The sequence below is a fragment of the Cryptomeria japonica genome, chromosome 11 (assembly GCF_030272615.1).
Source record: "Cryptomeria japonica chromosome 11, Sugi_1.0, whole genome shotgun sequence".
Lineage (NCBI taxonomy): Eukaryota > Viridiplantae > Streptophyta > Pinopsida > Cupressales > Cupressaceae > Cryptomeria > Cryptomeria japonica.
The window spans coordinates 718,178,315-718,200,600 of record NC_081415.1 but is presented as its reverse complement, the minus strand read 5'-3'; positions in this window follow the sequence as shown (position 1 = coordinate 718,200,600).

Genomic DNA, 22,286 nt, shown 5'->3' with positions numbered 1-22,286 from the left:
AACACAAGATATTTGACGTGGAAACCCAAATGGGAAAAACCACGGTGAGATGAAACTCACAAGTTACTATCTACAGAATAGAAACCAGACCAGTTAAGGTCATACATTGTTCTTTACCAGAACAGATCCTATTAGGAATCTCAATCTCTGTTAGGAGATAAGTCTAATTAAAGACTACCTTGTGAGAGGATTTAAGATCCACGAATGTGAACCACCTTGTTAGAGGATTTACAAAGGCTTTGCCAAGCCTACTCGGTTAAGGGTCTTCAGACTTGTCGAAGATGTAAGTAATCAACAAGTGAGTGATCTAGATACTAGCACAGTATGCTTGGTTAGATCCATGAAAGCTCATTATTAATGTATTTTGCATTACTTCAATCTTCAGACACTTCACACTTTGTTACTTCACATAGACTTCCTCTTCTCTCCTATGATCGCTCATACAAAACTCATGCAATATTAACAACCCTAACAACTCCTAAAATCCTAGACATGATGTCCTTATAAAGGAAACTGATTTCATGTCCATCCAATAGGATTACGTTGCAAGTTCCTAGGTTCAGTGCATCTAGACATATTTGGTAACATGACACAAAAGCACTGCCAGAGTGTCGGCACCACCACACAAATGGTGGAAGGTAACTCATCACAAAATACCAGTTGGCAACTCATCATAGAGTATTACCGGTTCATACAAAATGTCGGTTGACACAAAATACCGGTTGCCGGTTTGACAAAAATGAAGACTGGTTAATATGTGTTATGCCACTTTGATCCTTCGTACCACGTGAGATCCTCAAACTGCTTGATCTCTCTATGCCGCTTGAGTCTTTATGCCGCTTGACATTGGTAAACACTTTTTACATAACAACAGTAGTCTAAAGACTAACACATGATACTGGTTTGGAACAATTACCGGTTGAGCATAATTCATACATTTAAAAAGTGATCTCATAGCAAGTGTGTGACCATCAATGACAATCACAACATAATCATCAAAAATGCCAACAATCTCCCCCTTTGGCATTGATGGAAACAATTAGGAAAAAAATTGACTTCTAAGTGTTTTACAACAAAATCATGCCATAAGCAAAATTACTCCCCCTAAGCATATACACTATCCCTTTTGCAAACAATACAATGTATACTGTTTTCTTACAGAGATAGACATGAAGGTATACATAGCATGCTTCAAAATTTAAATTCAAATATGCTACTCCCCCTTTGCCAACAATGACAAAGTATAGCCGAATAACCCATGTTCTATTAGTACTAAAATAATAAATGTTTATGACAATAATGAGTAAAACTTGTCAAAAACTGATTTAAAGTCCTCCAAAAATTGCTTCATGGATAAGGACCATGACTCAAGTAGGGAGGTAGCCACCTCTTTTTCTATTTGCATCTGAGAGACATGTTCTTCCATGGCATCTATCATGCTCATCTCTTGAGTCACCGTTAAGGCATCCAGATTGAGATAGCATTTCTAAAGTATTTGCAAGCGTGGGAGTAGAACCAGTTGAAGTTCCTGCAAATCTCATGTCTGGATGCTGATCTCTGACTCTATTCTTGCAGATTGGATATGAAACTAGTGAAAGGTTTTCCCATAAGCGGTAAAGGAATCATATGGCAGCTTGAAGGTGCTTATGTATAGCTGCAAGTCAGATTGTAGCTTTTCCTTCTGTACAAGCACATCATCACAGAAGAAATGGGGTTGGCAAATCTTACTAAGTAGTAGATTTCCCTCATCCAAAGCATCCCTTATATCATTTTTGAGCTTTTTGCAGATCGGACTGGAGCTCATTTAACTTCTTCACCAGGGTAGTGTTTAGAGCCTTTTGATGCTTCTTTTCTGCACTAGCTTCACCCACTTCTTCCAGGCTTTGCACCTGGTCCTCTAGAACTGTGCATAAGAGTTTTAGTTGTACTAGAGAGGAATCGGTACTAGGCAGATTGGTACCGGGTATCAAACTAGTGAGTGTTTCTACTCCAGTTTGAATAATATCCTCCTCCTTTTTCCTCCTTAGATTTTCTAGTCACTCTTGGGCAAGCTTGATGCTTTGGAGCAGCTCCATTTCATTTGTAGATTGGAGGTCAATGGGACTAGCAATGTTAGCTGATTTAGCTTGACTATCAGTTGCCATTGGGGTCTCCACCTGTGTGTTGTTTGTCTCTGCTTCCTTGTCCTTGGCTTTTTGCTTGTCTTCTTGTGCCTTCTTTTGCTCCTCCTCTTCTTGCTTTCTTTTCTCTTCTTTTCTCTTCCTCTCTTCTTCTTTCTACTTCTCTTCTTCTTCATCCTTTTTCTTTTTCTCCTCTTCTCTTCTCTTCTCCTCTTCCTGTTTCCTCTTCTTCTCTTCTCTTCTCCTCTTCCTATTTCCTCTTCTTCTCTTCTCTTCTCTTCTCCTCTTCCTGTTTCTTTTCTTCTTCCTTTCATTTCTCTTCTTCTTTCTTTTCCGCTTCCTTCTTCTTCTTATCTTCCTCTTGTCTCTTCTTCTCCTCTTCTATTCTTTTCTCTTCCTCTTTTCTTTTCTCCTCCTCTTTTCTCTTTTCCTCTTCATCTGCCCATTTCTTCTTTTCTGCTTCCTATTGCTTATTTTTTTCTTCAGTCTACTTCTCCTATCTTGCTCCTTCTGATGGTGTACCCTAAGTAACATTTTCACCATCTAAGGTGTCAACATCAATGGGGTCCATTTGTTCTATGACCTGTTCTCCTTCACTATTATACACCTCATCAGGTTTGCCAATTTTTGGTTCTTGCTCAGCTTTCCTGTTGGCTTCAGCCACTTGATGCATCTTTAGAGCTTCTTGAGCATGAGTATGTGTATCTTTTGTGACTTCATGAACCTTTCCTTCCAGTAATAGGAGTCTTCTTCTTCTCATGAAGAAGAGGCCTTTGTATTTATTCATAACTTCGAAAAGTTCTGAATTTGATACATCAGGAAAATATTGTGCAAATATTTCCTCCCTCATTTCCTGTTCCTTTTCTATGGAAATGTGCCATTTATTATCTAAAAAATTGAATAAAGATTCAGGTGCATCAGATCTAATTTCTGTTGGCGACCGGTCATAAACACATAAATAATTAATGATTTCCTGCTCAACTTCTTCTTTCTCACTATCAGAAAAATCATCAAAATATTCTTTCAAATCACTAAGCAATTTTCTTTTAATATTCTTAATAGTTCTTTGACAATGTGTCAAAGGTTTGTAGGAGGAAATATCAATATTTACCAGTGCAGATGTTGTCGGTTCATTGCTGGTTGCCTTTGTCTTCTTCCTCGTTTGCCTAGTCTTCTTAGGCTGTTCTTCAGACACAGTTTCTTCTGAGTCCAGTGTGGTGTCTTTTATCTTCCACTTTCTCTCAAAGACTTTGGTGGATTTCACTTCCAGTTTCTTCTTTGCCAGTGACCGCTTGGTTACTTTGGGACTTGCTGCAGTAACTGGTGCCAATACAGATGGCACTTCCTTTCCCTTCTTTACTAAAGGTTCTTTAACTGGTGTCACCCTTTCCAAATAGGTGTCAGTTCTCTTCTTCTTCGGATCAATGGGTGAGGAGATTAGGGTAGAGGCATACCCATCCAGCATATCATACATTACCTCATAGCCCATAGGCTCCACTTCTTCCTGTCTGGGCTCAATGGCCTCCATTATGCATTCATCCACTTTGATGATAAAGCAAATGTCCTCTTCATATTTCTTTACAATGTCACTGGATATCTTCATCCTTAGGCTTATCTTGCTTCTGAACTCATCAAAGGACTTGTTCAGGACTTCAGAGTAACCGGTTCCAACCACTTGCAGACTTTCCTTGATTTGCTTGGTAACCAGTTGGTCAGCAGACCACTGAATATCTCCAACTCCTGGGAAGTAACCTTGGAAGTAGAAGAATAACCCTACCAGTAGTTGTCCAAACTTAAACCTCAAGGCATTGTCTTGTTTGATAGATTTTAGGTTAATCAGGAGTTGTCTATGCATACAGGTGCATAGATCAAATGATGCATCTTCTTTGATCATCCTGTAATCAGCATTTACCACTGTAGCAGAGATAGAGTTAATTCTGCTAGCCGAGAAATTTTGGTAACCTATTACCATGCAGGCATACTTGACCAGATCGTCCTTGATTGAGTTGACAGTCATTCCACATGAGTCACTCACTAAACCGGTGAGCTTTGTCATTTCGGTCTTGATGATCTTCCTCAGAGCTGGCACTTCACTAACGTTGCGAAAACTGGTGATGACATGAATAGATTCCGGTGTGATGTCATGTGTTCTCTCAAGATACATTTTATCACCATGAACTCTGCTCAAAATGATTCGGATGTGATCATCTATGAAATCTTCAAGGAAATAAACCGCATTGTGAAGCTTCTTCTTTTCCAAGATGCTATACTCCAGTTTGATCTTTTTATCCTTTCCACAGAATAGACCTAGCTGAGAATGGATTGCAAGAGAACCTAGGTCTTCAATTTTACAGTCAATGTAATCGAAAATGCCTTCCTTAACAATGACACCAGCGGGTACTAAGGATAGGGCATTATATTTTGCTTTTCGTTGGATGAAATCTACTGAATCAATGGGTGCACTAGAACTAGACTGTGATGCAGAAGCCATGATAAAACATAAAACTCAAGAAATGCCTTTTGGAAATCGAGAATTAGGGCTTGCTAATTCCACTTTGCCACACACTACGTCAGTTGTTGAATCACCGCTTTGAGTTCTTCTCTTGACCGTCTGATATTAGCTTCTGAATCTTCTTCAGGGTTTCAAAATTTCTTTAAATTGCAACACAAATCACCTTTCGTCGCTCTGCACTTAAAAACTTCTTCACTCAAAAACTGATAAGTGAAGAATGACTTCAAAGTTCCTTTTAAACATATTCCTCACCTACCATAATAAATGCTCCACCATTAGGGCGTAAACCCTAATTTGCCTTTTACCACTTTTGGTCTTCTACCAAATGACAGGTATCACATACCGGTTAAGGTCTTTCATTAGTATAGACCAGGGGTTCGAAACATTTCACCGTTTGCTCCCCCTAAGCTATTATGATGCTTAGTTTGCTGGTTCAACAACTTCCACACTAGGTGCAGAAACTGGTTCTTCTTGAATTACTTCTTCTGGCTTCTTCTTCCAGGTTTTGTTCATATCCACTTGAACAGTTTCAACATCAATCATTCCTTTCGGAGTGACTGGTATGTCATCCAATATACTCTTTCTACTTTTGCAGAATCTTGTTGAATGACCCGGTTTGGTGCAATGATAGCAAACCATTCCAGGTGCTCTCCAAGGTCCATTATTCATGTTTCCATTCTTCCTTCTGCATATTGCAGTAGTGTGATCGCGACCATGACTAATCCAACAGTTTTCTCTCCATCCAGTTGTCGGTTGATGGCCACTACTACCTAACTGATGATTATAGGTATTAAACTGGTTTGGGTTTTGATTCCCAGAGGGTTCAGGAAAAACTCCTTGATTCCTTTGAGGATACCTTCTGGTATTGTGCATTATAGACCTGCATTCAAATGCTCTATGCCCAACCTTGTTATATGCATAACAATTACCATTGAATCTATTGGATATAGGCTTATCGTTTAGAAAATAAGGAAAATTATTGTAAGCCTTACTTCTACATACATTAGCAGGGTGTCCTTCCTTGAGACAGTTAAAGCAAATAGGTTTGAACTTTTTCTTACCTTTATCCTTTGATGCCGGTTGTTTCTTTGATGCTCCATCTTTTGTTCCAGAGGTCTCACCTTTCTCATAATCAGAGAAACTGAGTCCATTGCTATTCTTTACCGATTTAGCTGATTCGAGCTTTTTCTCTAGCTTGACAGTGCTCTTATTGAATTTGGCAAGTACTTCCTTTGACTCAGTGAGTTCTTTGGAAATAGCAGCATTGGATTCCTTCAAGGTTGCGTTCTTAGAGATAGCCATGTTTAGTTCACCTTGTACTCCTTCTTTTTCCATTTTGCTTTCATGAAGACTAGTGGTAAGTGCACTGATCTCTTGCTTCAACTTAGAGATTTCATGATCTTTGTCTTTTATCAGATCTTCAGCTTTCCTCTGGTTCTCAAGCTCTTGACACATTCGGATAGTCAGTCCTTCCAACTCTTTTCTCGGGTTGGAATTGGATTCATTCAGCTTTTCTACTTCTTGAATTAAGGCTTCCATGTCCGCTTCATCAGAAGAACTATTTTCAGATAGCTCCATCAGTTTTTCAGCATGCTCTCTTCTTTTTGCCTGAGAGGCCTTATATTTGACCATAAGTTCATCATAGGCTTGCTCAGACTAAGTGAGCTAATGAGTAAGCTCCCTCACAATGTATTCCCTCATATCTCTTTCCAAGTGGTTAGACTTATAGAAAGGTTGGCTCTGATACCAATTGATAAATACTAAGAGGGGGGGTGAATTAGTATACCGAAATTTACTGGACTTAAACACTTAAACAGTCTAGTAGTAAACTGGTAAAACAGTTTAACAAACAAACTAGTAAACACACATGCAAACCAAATAGAAAATAAGGTATCCACCCACAGAAGCAATAAGACCATAACACAAGATATTTGACATGGAAACCCAAATGGGAAAAACCACGGTGAGATGAAACTCACAAGTTACTATCTGCAGAATAGAAACTAGATCGGTTAAGGTCATACAATATTCTTTACCAGAACAGATCCTGTTAGGAATCTCAATCTCTGTTAGGAGATAAGTCCGATTAAAGACTGCCTTGTGAGAGGATTTAAGATCCACGGATGTGAACCACCTTGTTAGAGGATTTACAAAGGCTTTGCCAAGCCTACCTACTTAAGGGTCTTCAGACTTGTCGAAGATGTAAGTAATCAGCAAGTGAGTGATCTAGATACTAGCACAGTATGCTTGGTTAGATCCGTGAAATCTCATTGTTAATGCATTTTGCATTACTTCAGTCTTCAGACACTTCACACAGACTTCCTCTTCTCTCCTATGATCGCTCATACAAAACTCATGTAATATTAACAACCCTAACAACTCCTAAAACCCTAGACATGATGTCCTTATAAAGGAAACTGATTTCATGTCGGTCCAATAGGATTACATTGCAAGTTCCTAGGTTCAGTGCATCTAGACATATTTGGTAACACAACACAAAAGCACCGCCAGAGTGTCGGCACCACCACACAAATGGTGGATGGTAACTCATCACAAAATACCGGTTGGCAACTCATCATAGAGTATTACCGGTTCATACAAAATGTCAGTTGACGCAAAATACTGATTGCCGGTTTGACAAAAATGAAGACTGGGAAATATGTGTTCTACCACTTTGATCCTTCATACTGCTTGAGATCCTTGAACCACTTGATCTCTCTATGTCGCTTGAGTCTTTATGCCGCTTGAGATCGGTAAACACTTTCTGCATAACAACAGTAGTCTAAAGACTAACACATGATACTGGTTTGGAACAATTACCGGTTGAGAATAATTCATACATTCAAAAAGTGATCTCATAGCAAGTGTGTGACCATCAATGACAATCACAACATAATCATCAAAAATGCCAACAAATGTACCTGACTTTCTTGATTGTTTGAATGAAGTGATACATCCAATCTTGAAACACATTTGATGCTTGTTGACCCCTAACCCTACTTAGGAGATTTGTCACATCTCTTATTTCTTCCCTAAAATCACTTCTGTTTAGAAACTTAGGCCATCTGGTTGTTGTAGCCTTGGATGCTTCCAACAACATGGTGTTAATGCCCTTTTTGTGCTTGTCAATGTTTTAATCATATTATTCCCGAGCAATGTTAAAATACACATCTGTTTACTCTTTACATTAGGACACTTGAAGATCCTGTCAAATAATTTTGCATCCAACTTGATTACCACTTTTCAATCTGGGCCTTTGACGCTTCTTGTTTCTTTGTCAAAGCAAATTGTTTCTTCTAAGACAAACTTTGGGTCATGAGTTGTGACATAGAATGATGCCACCATGTGTAATCCACTCTTGACGAGGGCATGCATGTTGTATCTTTGGGGGCAATCTCTTTGTTCGGTACAAAAATTCAACCATATCTACATGTTTGATTTCAATGTCCTTAATGTCCTTGAAATTTAAGGAGACCAAAATCTATGGGAACATTTTCAATTACTTTTGGTATTTTTACTTCATACTTTTGTTGGGCGGTGGCTCTGACATCTGGTGCTCAAAATTTTCCTAGTGAAATCTCACAAGCATTAGAAAAATTCATTATATGGAAAGACTTGTAAATCAGGTTTAAAATCTAATTTACAACATAATAAGGCTAAAAACATGCAAATTGGGTTTTAAAATCCGATTTACAAGTTATATGGATCAAAACAACAAAGGTTGCAAATCAAGTTTTAAAACTTGTTTTTCAAGTATGGGTACTTGACCTGCAAATTCAAACTCGATTTGCAAGATAATTGAAAAAATTGTAAAATCTCAAAATGTGTTCATCAGGTTTTAAATATATTCATTGAATTTTAAAACTCAATGAACAAATTGGTTAGGAAGTTTTTGTTGTTTATTAGGTTTTAAAACCTGATGAACAATTGCAATTTGGGAAGTTCATGTCACATTTTTGCTAGCTAGGGTTTGAAACCCGACCAACAAAACCACCTTCACCACTTGAAACCAAAAGGGGATACATAATCCAAATAAATCTATATGATTTTTTCTTTTGCATTTCTTTCTTGTGAATTTTCATATTTAATTAAAAAATCATAAAAATAATATAGACATAATTTTTTAAAAAGCTAAAAAAATTTAAAAACAACCTAATCAAGTCTTATGTATTTGAAACAAGGTCACAAAATCTACAAACAAACATCATGGATTGGCTTTATGCATTTTTTATAAAAGGCAAATAAATTATCCCTCCAATTTAACCAACATCACTATCATACTAACATCCATTCTCTTATGCGACCATACCATCACCACCAACCTATCAATCCAACTCACACATGTCCTAATAATTGAATGAAGCATACTATTCCCAAACAAACACCATCCCTATTATACCATCACAAATAGAGATATTATCTCAACAATTATAGGTCTTGAAGCAACAACTTGAAAACATTAAAAAATAGTTGAGCCAAAACCTCCACATCACCTAACCTTACTACCACATCCATCCCCATCACAAATCCTCAAAACCACTCACACATTTCTCCAAATAAAAAATCTAAAAAAAAATTGTAATGAATATTCACAAGACATGAGGATGAAATAACACCAATCTTGGAGAACAAATCAAATCTTGCTTGAGAAAATTTCTCTAGTCAAACATCATCACATTACCTAAAATTTGTCAGTTTTAATAAGTATTGTGAAATCTTGATGGTTGAATGGCGGTGACTATTGTGAATACCATAAGAACATAGGACATAAAACTTCTAATTGCTTAACATTGAAAAATATCATTCAGGACTTGATTGATCAAGGTGACATAACTATTGAAGAACATCTTAACAATTCACCCAAAGAGGAATTAATCATATGTCAAGACACTATTTCCGAACATGATCATAGTCATCTACCTATGTCTAGCAATGGATCATCCTAAAACAATCACACTAATGACATTTGTACCTCTCATGAAGAAATTGGCTCACAAGTAGCCTCAATTTCTCCAACCATTCTTTCATCCCCTAATACAAACTAATCCAATTCTTGATACAAATCCCTCCCATGATTCAAAAATCCTAGAACCAATGCCACCATATGCTCCATCTTGAATCAAACCCACTCTAGATAATCCCATTCAAAATTCATCCCTATCATGTCAAAACATAAACTCCATCCAAGAATCCCCTACGCATATCCACTCACACTCCATGTCAAGAGGATAACCAAAGCATGAAGAAATAAGTCCTTAAATAAATCAAGATCAAGGTATCAAAACTCTCCAATCCCATCCATTTCTTGAATATGATCCTATCTTCCTAGATGGCCCCACCATCCCTTTTCATCCAAGCCAAGATAATCCCCTTCCATCCACCTTCCATATCAAGAGAAAATTTTCCTTCCAAGGCCTACTCATAATCCACTATCTAAGAAAGATCATGATATCTCTTCTATCCTTTCTAATGATCCTATTCAAAATCAAGAGAAAATCACCCTTTCGACTTCATCCAATTATCCTTCTCTATGTCAAGATCAAAGTATCCCTTCATCTCCCAGTCATAATCCTCCATATCCTCCTCAAGACCCTAATATCCATCCTAATCCCCCTCATTATCCTAATGTTCCTCAAGATCCCATCAACTATATCTAATCTATTCATGTGCCCCATACATATCAACTTGTTTCATCCACTTTCATCAAATCTTGTTTATTCCACGAGCTTATCATTCATTTCATACCATATCCTTCTCAAAATGGACTCACTCTTGTTTCAAAAGAAACAAGTATAACATTGCTTAAGATATTTGTTAAAACATGCATTCTCAATGAAAAGGGTTAGGCATCCATGAATAAGGTATATCAAAAACCCTCCATATAAAAGAAAAACTTAATTATTATAGTCTTGTCTATTGTTGTCATGGGGATTTGCACCCAATGCAAAGCTTTAAAACTCTACAATCTCATGTAACATGGGACTACTCTCAGGCTGTGGGTATCCTATGGTGAGAGTAGACCTCCGGATTATAGGTCGACTTCCTTTTGATCACCTAAAACTAATTGAAAATATTGACTTGGTAAAGGGTAAGAAGGATATGCAAAAACTAAAAAATTAAACTATTGTTGCTAAGTGATACACCAATAACTGAAAATGACTTGAATTTGCCTTTGAAACTCACAAGATAACTCAACAAATTTGTTGGAATTTTTGATGATTATTCTGTGATTGCCATTGATGGACACACACTTGCATTGAGATCTCTTTTACATGAATGAGTTAAAGCTCAACCAGAATTTGTTGCAATTGGTATGTTGTATTATAGTCTTTAGACTATTAATGTTTTGCAGAATGTGTTTACCGATCTGAAGCAATATCTTGACCCCAAGTAGTTCATGGATCTCAAGCAGTACGAAGGATCAAGCAGCAGAACACTCATTTTCCCAGTCTTCATTTCTTTGTCAAACCGGCAACCAGTATTTTGCTTAAACTGGTATTTTGTATGGACTGGTAATACTCTGTGATGAGTTACCAACCGGCATTTTGTGATGAGTTACCACCCACCGATTGTTTGACGGTGCCGACACTCTGGCAGTGCTTTTTGTGTTGTGTTACCAAGTGTGTCTAGATTCATTGAACCTAGGAAATTGGATTGTAAACCTATTTGACCAACATGAAATCAGATTCCTTTATAAGGACATCATGTCTAGGGTTTTAGTTGTTGCTAGGGTTTAAGGAGGTTGATGAGTGTTTGTAAGAACGATATTAAATGTGAAGATCAAGTTTTTGAGGTGTAATAGAGTGTGAGTTACTGAAGACTGGAGTAATGCTGAAATGCATTAGCTATGAGCCAGAATGGATCTAACCAAGCAATCTGTGCTATTTGCTAGATCATTCACTTGTTGATTACTCACATCTTTAACAAGTCTAAAGCCCTTAACCGGGTAGGCTCAGAGTAGCCTTTGTAAAATCCTCTAACAAGGTGGTTCACATCTATGGATCTAAAATCCTCTAGCAAGGTAGTCTTTGATCGAACTTATCTCCTAACAGAGATTGAGATTCCTAACAGGATCTGTTCTAGTAAAGAACATTGTATGACCTTAACCGGTCTGGTTCCTATTCTATAGATAGTTACTTGTGAGTTTCATCTCACCTTGGTTTTTCCCATTTGGGTTTCCACATCAAATATTTTGTGTTATGGTGTTATTGCTCCTGTGGGTGAATGTCTTATTTGCATTTTGGTTTGGATGTCTGTTAACTAGTTTGACTGTTAAACTATTCTACCGGTTTATCACTAGACTATTTAAGTGTTTAAATACAGTGTTTTTTTGTATACTAATTCACCCCCTCCCCCCTTAGTATTCATCAAAATTAAACTATGTAATCTCACAACTCTATTATTCATTCCTGTAAAAATGATTCTCATGAAAGGCTTTGAGTTTCCAATGTTTACAAAAAGGAGAATAATGATGTTCTCACAATTTTGATCTAGAAGAATGAAAACACTTACACAAACTTGCACTATGACATGATATTATTTGCATTCAACATTGAAGGAATTTGATAAAAATAAAGGATAACACAATATTCTATCATAAAACTCACAATAAATATTTAGAAAAAAGAATAATGGAGAAGGGGAACAAGCTTCTTTATTGAAAACTAGGAGATATTTGCATTACAAATCTGAATAACTTACAAGAAATAAGTTACAAAGCATGAATATCTGCTACCACAACAGGTATAAACTCAGAACTTTTTAACTGCAGAAAAATGGATGAATAAGAGTAACTTATACAATAAGGCTCCAAAATTAAAATTTGAATTTTGGCTCCTAAAAATGATTTGTTGCCACCTCTCCTCAAAATTAGACACTTAACTGAAAGAGAGCTGCTCCTAATTTGCATAAAGAGTTGCCAATTCAAACACAACTCTAAGGGGTCAAATGCAACTAAAATTCCCTCCAAACTAGGGATGTAACTAGTTGAAATAAGTAGTTAAGTGCCTCAAATCACTCCTTGACTCAACCTTAACCCACTTTGACTCTTTGATTGAAGGTGAATTGATAATTAGGTGACCAAATCCCTTGATTTTTTCTCTTCATGTTGACACATCTCCAATAAGGCCCTAGATGCATGCAAAAACACTAAAGCTTAACTAACCCTCCTTTATGCTTATATCTCCTTTAACTTAAAGATATTCCTTATTTTGCATTTCAAAATCTTTTATTTGAAGTGATTGATATTATCACCTAAATAAAGATTCACAATGTTTGAAATAAAAATGCAAAAGTAGAGGAATTTTAATAAGTGTTTATAAAACACTTAAAAGAAATAAAAGGCAAAAAAGCCATGACATACACAAGAAGAAGAAGCTTTTATCAAAAAAGACAAATGCAAAAAACCTTTGCTTCTATCGGGTTCTAATTAGGGTTTTGAAACCCTAACAAAAAGGCAAAAAGACCAAACATCATATTTTCCCTCCATTTTGCTTCTTTGTTGTTCGAGGGGGGCCACCATGGAAACTTGGGGTTTGAACTAGAGGATTTGCACTCCACTTGCTACTGGTATCCATGAGATTTTGTAGGGAAAAGCGAGGTGAGTTATTTCTTCTACAGAAGCTTCTAGCTTTGTTGTTTTAGCTTCATTTTTGAAGAGATTTTGGGCCTTCAGGCCGCGGCTTCATTGTTTTTTCTTCTCTGCCTCTTAGGAAAATGATAACAGTAATTGTATTTCTTTTGGCTCTATATAGTTCTCCATGCTATGATCTCTCTGTCTTTATTTTTTTTGGCTTGATGACTTTGTATACTGATGGCGGCCATGATATGGACTGTTATTCTTCATTTTGGACTGCTTATCACTATTCTTCATAGTGATTTCTTCTCTAACAGTCAATGTTCTGCTCAACACTATGGAATCTTGAAATCGGACAGTTCTTGAAAGCACTATATCATATTGATGAGGAGGTTAGCCTCCTTTTGGTATCAGAGTGGGATTTTGAAGATCACTTGGGTGGTGTGGTCTTAGTGTATGTCAGAGGAAGAGATTGAAATAGGGTCTGACATAATGCCTCCTAAGAGTATGTTACAAGATGTGGTGAAAAAGTTGATTGAAGAGATGCTTGAGTCCAAGCTTGAAGAATTCAAAAAGACTAAGGACAAGGAATACGGAAGTGACACTGATGAAGAAGGGGATAAAGAAGATGGGGAATCCTCTAAGCAAGTAGAGGAGATACTTGCAGATTAGAGGGCATTTGTAGATGTCTTGAGGTCAGTCAGTAGGGACACCATTGACGGGTTGCCTATATATAGTGGAAGTATGGAAGCAGAAGAGGTGATAGACTAGACTGAGGCATTGACCAATCATTTTGAGTACAAAGAAATCCTTGAAGATAAGAGAGTTAAGTTTGCAAAACCAAGGTTGAAAGGGTTTGCTCTTACATGGTGGAACTATGTACAAGGGGAGAGAGTTAAGGAAGGAAAAAGTATGATAACCTCTTGGGAAAGGACGAAAGCTAAATTCAAGGCACAATTCATGCCAATTGACTATGAAGTGCAGATGTATAGAAAATTGCAGAACCTCAGACATAGAGACCTTGATGTGAATGCATATATGAAGGAGTTTCATAAACTCAGTTTCAGATCAAAGAGACAACAAGAAGAGTCAGAGATAGTGGCCAGGTACTTGACTGGCCTAAGGATGAACATCCAAGATGAGATCAACATCTTGGCACTAGAGACAGTGAACACGTGTTTTCAATTGGCCCTAAGGGCAGAAGAGAAACTAAAGAGAAGAAGTGAGCAAAGTAATAGAGGTAAAGGAGGGAGAAGTTTCAGAGGTAGATGCATTTTTGGAGGAAGAAGTCCCAACCAAAGGTCTAGTGGTGAGTTCAGCCAAGGAGAGAAAGTTGGGGACTCAAATAGTAGAGGAGGCTACCATGGGAGAAGACCTAATGCAAGAGGCAGGACAAATGGATCGGGGAGAGGATCCAAGTTCTCCAATATGAGAGTTATAACTGCAGTCAGATGGGGCACCCGACCTACAAGTGTCCAGAGAAGGCCTCAACTTCTCATGGTGGTGAGAGGAGAGCCACTTTGACTCAAGAAGGTGCAAGGAGTGTGACATCTCCTTAAGTGAATTTGACATCAGAAATGGGAGAAAACCTGATGATCAAGAGGGCATTGCTAAAGGAACTAGTGAAGACTAAGCCACCTCAAAGAAAGGCTTTGTTTAGAATTAATTGCAAGATTCAAGGTAAGGTTTGTAAAGTTGTCATAGATTTAGGATCTACTAATAACATTGTATCTTTGGAAGCAGTAAACAAGTTGAACTTGGAAAGAATACCCCATAGTTGTCCATATAGAGTTAGTTGGTTGAACAAAGGGCAACACATACTCATCAATGAACAAAAATGGGTAGAGTTCAGTATTGGGGGTATAAGGATAAAATTTTGTGTGACATCCTTCCAATGGATGCTTGTCATATTTTGCTTGGTAGACCATGGCAATTTGATAGAAAGGCTCATCATGATGGCGGAAATAATGCTTATTCTTTCCAAAAGGATGGTGTGACCTTTAGGATATAGTCACTGGTAGAAGGGGATCCACAACATGTAGGATCTAGTGTGATTCCCAAGGAAGAAAAGAAGAAGAGTGTGAGTTAGGTAGGACCTAAGGAGGTCAAGGAACTGCTAGACCGGTAAAAAGGAGTGGTTGTAGAAGACATACCAGACTCCCTACCACCTATCAGAGATATTAGTCATCAAATTGATCTCATACTGGGAGCAGTACTTCCCAACAAGGTAGCATATAAAATGACCCCACAATAGAATGAAGAGATAGCTAGGCAAATTCAAGAGCTCCTAGATAAAGGGTTGATAATAAAGAGCCTTAGCCCATGTGCAGTGCCTACTGTTTTAGCCCCAAAGAAGGATGGGAAATGGCAACTTTGCATTGATTCTTGGGCTATCAATAGGATAACTATCGGATATAGGTTTCCTATTCCAAGGATAGAGGACCTAATGGATTATTTAGGGGGAGCTACCTATTTCTCTAAAATTGAAGTCAAGAGTGGGTACCATCAGATAAGGATAAGAGGGGGATGAATGGAAAACTACATTTAAAACCAATGAAGGGTTGTATGAATGGCTTGTGATGCCTTTTGGTATTTCAAATTCCCCTAGCACCTTTATGAGACTAATAAATTAAGTGCTGCAGGAGTTTATAGGGAAATTTGTGGTAGTCTACCTTGATGACATATTGGTGTTCCGTAAGAGAAAGGAGGAGCACTTGAAACACTTGGAGATAGTCTTAAAGGGGCTATAGGAGCAAAAGTTGATAATAAATTTAGAAAAGTGTGACTTCATGAAGCAGGAGTTGGTGTACTTAGGCTTTGTCATCTCTAAGGGTGATTTGAAGATGGATTCTTCCAAGGTAGAGGCTATTCTGAACTGGCCTACACCTAAGACAACTAGAGAGGTAAGAATTTTTCATGGTTTGGAAATATTTTATAGGAAATTCATTAGAAATTATAGTGATATTTGTGCTCCACTGTTAGAAACCATCAAGGGTGGTGGTAAGGTGAAGTTTGTGTGGAACAAAGAAGCAGATAAGAGTTTTGAGTGTTTAAAACAGAAAGTTGCAAAGTACCCAGTCCTAGTATTGCCCGATTTCAGTAAGGTTTTCACCACTCAATGTGATGCAAGTGGATTGGCTATAGGAGCAGTATTGAACCAAGAGGGGAGACTGGTGGCATTTTTCAATGAAAAAATAATTGAAGCAAAGAGGAAGTATTCCTCGTATGATTTAGAGTCGTATGCTATGGTACAAGCTTTGAAAAAGTGGAGGCATTACTTGCTTCCTAAGGAATTTATTGTGTATACTAACAATCATGCTCTTAGATTTTTTAATGGATGAGAGAAACTCAGTCATAGACATATGAAATAGGTTGAAATTCTTCAAGCATACACCATCATCAAGCACAAGAAAGGGGTAGCCAATAAGGTGGCAAATGCTCTAAGTAGGAGGGTGTTGACAATGCAAGAAGTGCAGTTGTAGAGTATGGGTGTTGAAGCACTCAAAGAATTGTATGAAGAGGACCAAGATTTCAAGGAAATATATAAGGTATGTTGTGAGTTTGCAAATGCTTTTCATGGAGAGTTTTCTAACTACACCTTGCAGGATGGTCTTTTGTTCAACGGGTGTCAGTTATGTATCCCTAGATGTTCAATGAGGGATAATGTAGTAAAGGAGAAACATAGTGGTGGTTAAGAGGTCACTTTGGGTTAAATAAGACTTTGGACCTAGTTAGGAGATTTTACTTTTGGCCTAAGATGCAGACTGATATCAAAAAGTTCATGGAGAGTTGTACTGTGTGTGAGAGAGAAAAGGGGGTCTCAACCAATGAAGGATTGTACCAACCTTTTCCTATACCAAGTAGACCAAGGGAAAGTTTGAGTATGGATTTTGTGATGGGATTACCCAAGACAAAGATAGGTCATGACAATGTTTGTTGTGGTAGACAGGTTTAGTAAGATGGCTCACTTTATTCCTTGTAAAACCACAAATGATGCTAGCTATATTGTAGGATTATTTTTCAGAGAGATTGTTAGAATCCATGGGTTTCCTTTGAGCATTGTATCTGACCAGGACAACAAGTTTGTAGGGTATTTTTGGAGAACCTTGTGGAAAAGGTTGGGTACCAATTTGTCTTTGAGCTCAGCCTATCACCCTCAAACTGATGGCAAAACTGAAGTTGTGAATAGGTCATTGGGAAATCATCTTAGATGTTTGACAAAGGATCATGTAATTAGTTAGGATGTGGTGATACCTCAGGTAGAGTATGCCTATAATGATTCAATAAAATGGAAGTACAGGTTTAAGTCCTTTTGAGATTGTGTATGGTAGTCATCCAAGAGGAGTTTTTGAATTGAGAGATGTCCAGGGGTTGGACAAAAGGAGTGGACATGTTGATGAATTTGAAAAGGCTATGAAAGAGGTGCATCAATAAGTCAGAGATACCTTACAACAGAATAGTCAAAAGGTTAAAGCAAGAGTGGATCATAGAAGGAGATATGTGCAGTATCAAGTGGGTGACATGGTAATGGTTCATCTTAGCAAGGACACGTTGCCCAAGGGAAGCCATAGCAAGTTGATGATGAGAAGAATTGGACCTTGTAAAATTTTGGCTAAATATGGTCATAATACTTACAAAATTGAACTCGTTGATGATATTGCTATTTCACCTATATTTAATGTTTCTGATCTAACATTGTATAGGATTCCTACTGTAGGAGAATGTGCAGGTGAATCTGTTCAGGAAAGTGAGGAATGGATAAAACACTTACCACCTAAGGAACCACCTAAAATGGAGTGCATTTTGGATAGCAGGGAAGCCAAGAAAACAAGGCACAAGACCTATTTTGAAAACTTAGTTAAATGGCAGGGCCTTCCACACTTAGAAGCTACCTAGATGATGGAGGAAGATATCGAAAATCAAGGTGGTGATTTGCAACAGTTAGTCTCTCAGAGGACTTAAGACAAATTTCACCTGGGGAGTATGGTGCAGGAGCACCTACCTATGAAGGCATGAGCCAGGAATAAGATGATTTTCTATTAGCTATAAGAAATGTAATAAGACCCTACTATGGATCCTTTTTGTAATTCAATGTCCTAGGAGTGTGACAAGTTTGTCCATGTTTGGGTCAAATTTTCATCTAGGGTTTGGTAGAGCAATTTGAGTCAATAAGGGTCACAGTGGTCTAAATTGAGGGATCAAGTGACCGCAAGTCTATTTGAGTCAGTTTTTATATTTTAAAATCAAATGTAATCATTTTTGGGGGACTATGACAGTCTAGAGTATAAGTTGGTCAAACTATGCAAAAGTTGTCATGTTGTTCATTTGTTGTCATGACAATTTTGCACTTTTTGTAAATCAAGATTCTCCAACGGTTAGTCAGTTTGAAAAATAGTTGGAGGATGTTGTGGTCATTTGGGAAACACCTTTAAAGGCCCCAAACACTGAGGAATGGTTTATTTTTGGTTGTTTGGAAAGAAATTGAAGCATCAAGAATTGTTGGAAACTTGGAAAAACTATCTGATTTCTATTGATTGCTTACTGAAGGTGGATTGGTAAGAATGATCATGGCATATATCCTATAACTAGTTTGTTTTATCTTTGTTTTTCTTTCAGTGTGAATTATTGAAGTGATCGCTGCCCCATTCTACAAGCAAATCTCTATCGAGTAGCATAAAACTCTTATACCCCTAGGGTTTGACTACAATAATGGGTTTTGGCCTATCAATCCTTAACTGAACACCCAGTTGTTATAGGAGATGATAGACCACTATATCATATGTTAGTACCAAAATCCATTAAGAGGATACAACATGGCAAAGAGGATGGAGAACTAACCCTAGGTTTGACATCTCTATGCGACAGACCAATTTGATGAGTGTAGTGTGTGAGAATTGAGGGATAGAGCACTGGAAAAGGGTTTGAATGTCGTAGAAGAGTATTTTGGAGGTTTAAATAATATTTCATTCTCAGTGATGGTCACCCATTGGGAGGACCTAACCAATTTGTGAAAGGCGTCCAGTCAAATAGGTCTAAAAGCCCTATTAGGTGTGTTAGTGTAGTACTGGTTGGAATATATACAAGTTGATCTGGTACCAAAAACTGAGATATTGTTTAGAATTCCAAAAAGGGTATCCGAAAATATAATTTTTTTGTCTAGATCCTTAGGGTGTCAAAAGTTATCACCTGATTCCCTCAAAAGGAAGCCTAATAGCAACCGGTTCAGGTTTGTGGGTGAATGAGTCAAGATTGATGTTCCAGTGGATCTAAACCATGAAATCATATTTAATTTGTGTTCAGGTGTTGTGAGAACACCCCTCCAAGGATTGTTGTATTGAATTGGTCAAGTGGGCCATTCAAACCCTTAAGCCTAGCAGTAACCCACTCATTGTATGCAAAGGTGTGTGTAGTCACACTAGAACTTGAGAAGTGTCAGTTGTCTGTAAGTGGACATAGTGATACCTTGGGGTTTTCCAAAGTGTTGTTTGGTGTCATTGAACCATTGCTTGACTTGGTGATTGTGTGAGGATCATTGGAAACAGGGATTACCGGTTGAGTCTATGAGTCGTAGAGATTGGCTAGTTCAAGGTTTACCTCCTTCCGACTTGTTGCCTCCTCATCACATATAGATCGATTATGCCTTTGAATATGCTCCTTTATATTAGATCCAGACTATATTTTGAGTTTCAACTTTGTTCCAACTACTGATGTTCTCAAAGCTACCATTGATCTTTGCATTGAGATGATAAAAGATTGTTATTTGTTGTAGATTTTGTGTGGTCCTTGATCAATACTATCCTTCCTTTTATATCTATGGTTGAACCTTCATATGTTGTAGCTAACCCTCCTGTAACCAGCTTCTTTTGGTGTATGTTGTGACTGTTAATTTGATTGCATGTAACCATGATGAGCACTGTCTTATATCATGAATAGATGCCTTTTGACTATAAATGGAAGTTCTTTTCTTTTGCTTTATGATTGAAATTTCATGATCATACATAAGACCCTTATCATCTATGCTTTGTGATAATGTAAATTTGTTGTTCTCTTTATTGTGTTGTGCTCAGTTGCAGACCTTTTGATGGTTTCCATGACTAATCATTGTGGCTTGGACTCCTACCCTATATGACCATCTTTAAATCACTGGATCACTTGACTTTGACTTGTTACATCTTTTCTCTAATATTGTTATCGGTCTTTTAATACTGAAATAAATTGATCTATGATTAGGTCCTCTTATCAGAGATAAAAATTCATTGCATGCTTTCTATTGGAGCATTTTGCTCATTCTTCATTGACTTTTGTGCCTTAGGGTTGTGATAAGGGCTTCTTATGGTGTTTCCACTATTCATTGATCCTTAGTCAAAAAGACTAATTCAATGCTTTGATATTTTTAGATGGATTCCCTCAATGAGATCTAAGGTGGTTTTTTCTTTGATAGAGACGTATTCCATGTGCCCTTGTAACCTTACCATACTTATGACTGCCTTTTTTGTCAAAAGTTGTCATTCTTAGTATTGATTGTCCTTGCTCTTGATAGCACTGTCAAGTGTTTATTATGGACTAATAGCTACTCTATCCATCTACTTGATTGCATTTTGACAGTTAACCATGAACTATCTCTAGCAACATGTTGGGCTCAAACCTTGTGGGAGCCACATTTTACTCCACATATTGTAATTTGATTAACAATAACATTACTTTTCCTGTATCTACACAATGAACAAACAAATTAGATAAAAATGAGCATATATGATTCCTTCCTGATGATTTGATCTAGCACTTGTTTCTTGGACCTATATTAATTTAAGTTTTCTTACATTTTTCTTAGTTTAAATTTTGCTAATGTTTTTCTAAAAAATTTCAAACGTTTTTCTAAGTTTTAAAATTTTAGTATAGATATGTTTTCTAAGTTTTAGATAGCGTTTTTCTAAAATGCTGAAAAATAATAAATATACAATTATTTAATTAAAAAAATAAATTAACAAACAAATTATTTATTAATTTTTGAATAAATTTAATAAAAATAAATAAATAAAAAATAAAAAACATTATTAAACAAAAAAAAGGTTATTTTGTGCACCTGAAATAATGTAGGTCGAAAGCCGAAAGGAGAAGCGCTGGCTGTTGTTGATAGGGCACAGTGACGTATTGCTGACGTAGGGTTTGCTCTAACACCCTCTAGGCACAAAAAAACTCCAAACTTGAAAATGATAGTTAAACCATCATTTTTTATTTTTATAGCCATTTAAAAAAAAAATTAAACGGGTTCGATCGAACCCATTAAAAAAATAAATTAATGGGTTCGATCGAACCCCCAAACCCACTTGGGATTCAGTCGAACCCATGTTTGATGGCGGGTTCGATCGAACCCTACAGGGGGGTTCGCTCGAACACCCCCAATTCATTCGAACCCCTCCAAAAAACATTTCCCCACCGCCACCAATTTCCTTCATTGGCAAAAGTGGGAACCATTATTGTGGGATAAACCCTCTCTCAATTTTCATTAGGGAGATGAATTCTCGTTCTCAATAGTTCTTATGGGTGGGTAACTTGGATTCAACTAAGTGGGGTTTGGTTAAATGGGCGACTATTTGTAAACTAAAGTAGGAGGGAGGTCTTGGCTTGCGTCAAACTTCTCTTAGAGTCCAAACTTTGGGTGTCAAGTTGCATTGGCTCTGGTGCACTAACTTGGATTAGTTTTGGGCATAGATCTTTTCTTACAAATACTTGAAAGGGTTGAAACCTAGTGAGGCATCTAGGTTCAGCTTGGTTGGGAGGGGTCTATGATCTAGGACACCCTTAAAAGGGGAGATAACTTAATCAAGCAAGGCTTGTTTTGGATTTACACAAGAGTTCAAAGGCACTCTTTTGGTATGAATCTTGGGATGGTTTCCCTCCCATCATGTCTATATATCCACACAAATTATTTGTGAAAATTTTTCAAAATCCAAATGGACAAGGGTTGAAGATTTCAAAACCACTCAAAGGTTGGGACAGATGAAGATTTTTAAGTGAAAGGAACCCTATGAATGGTTTTCCAAGGGAACAAAGGAGGATCGTGAAGAGATTTCTAGGA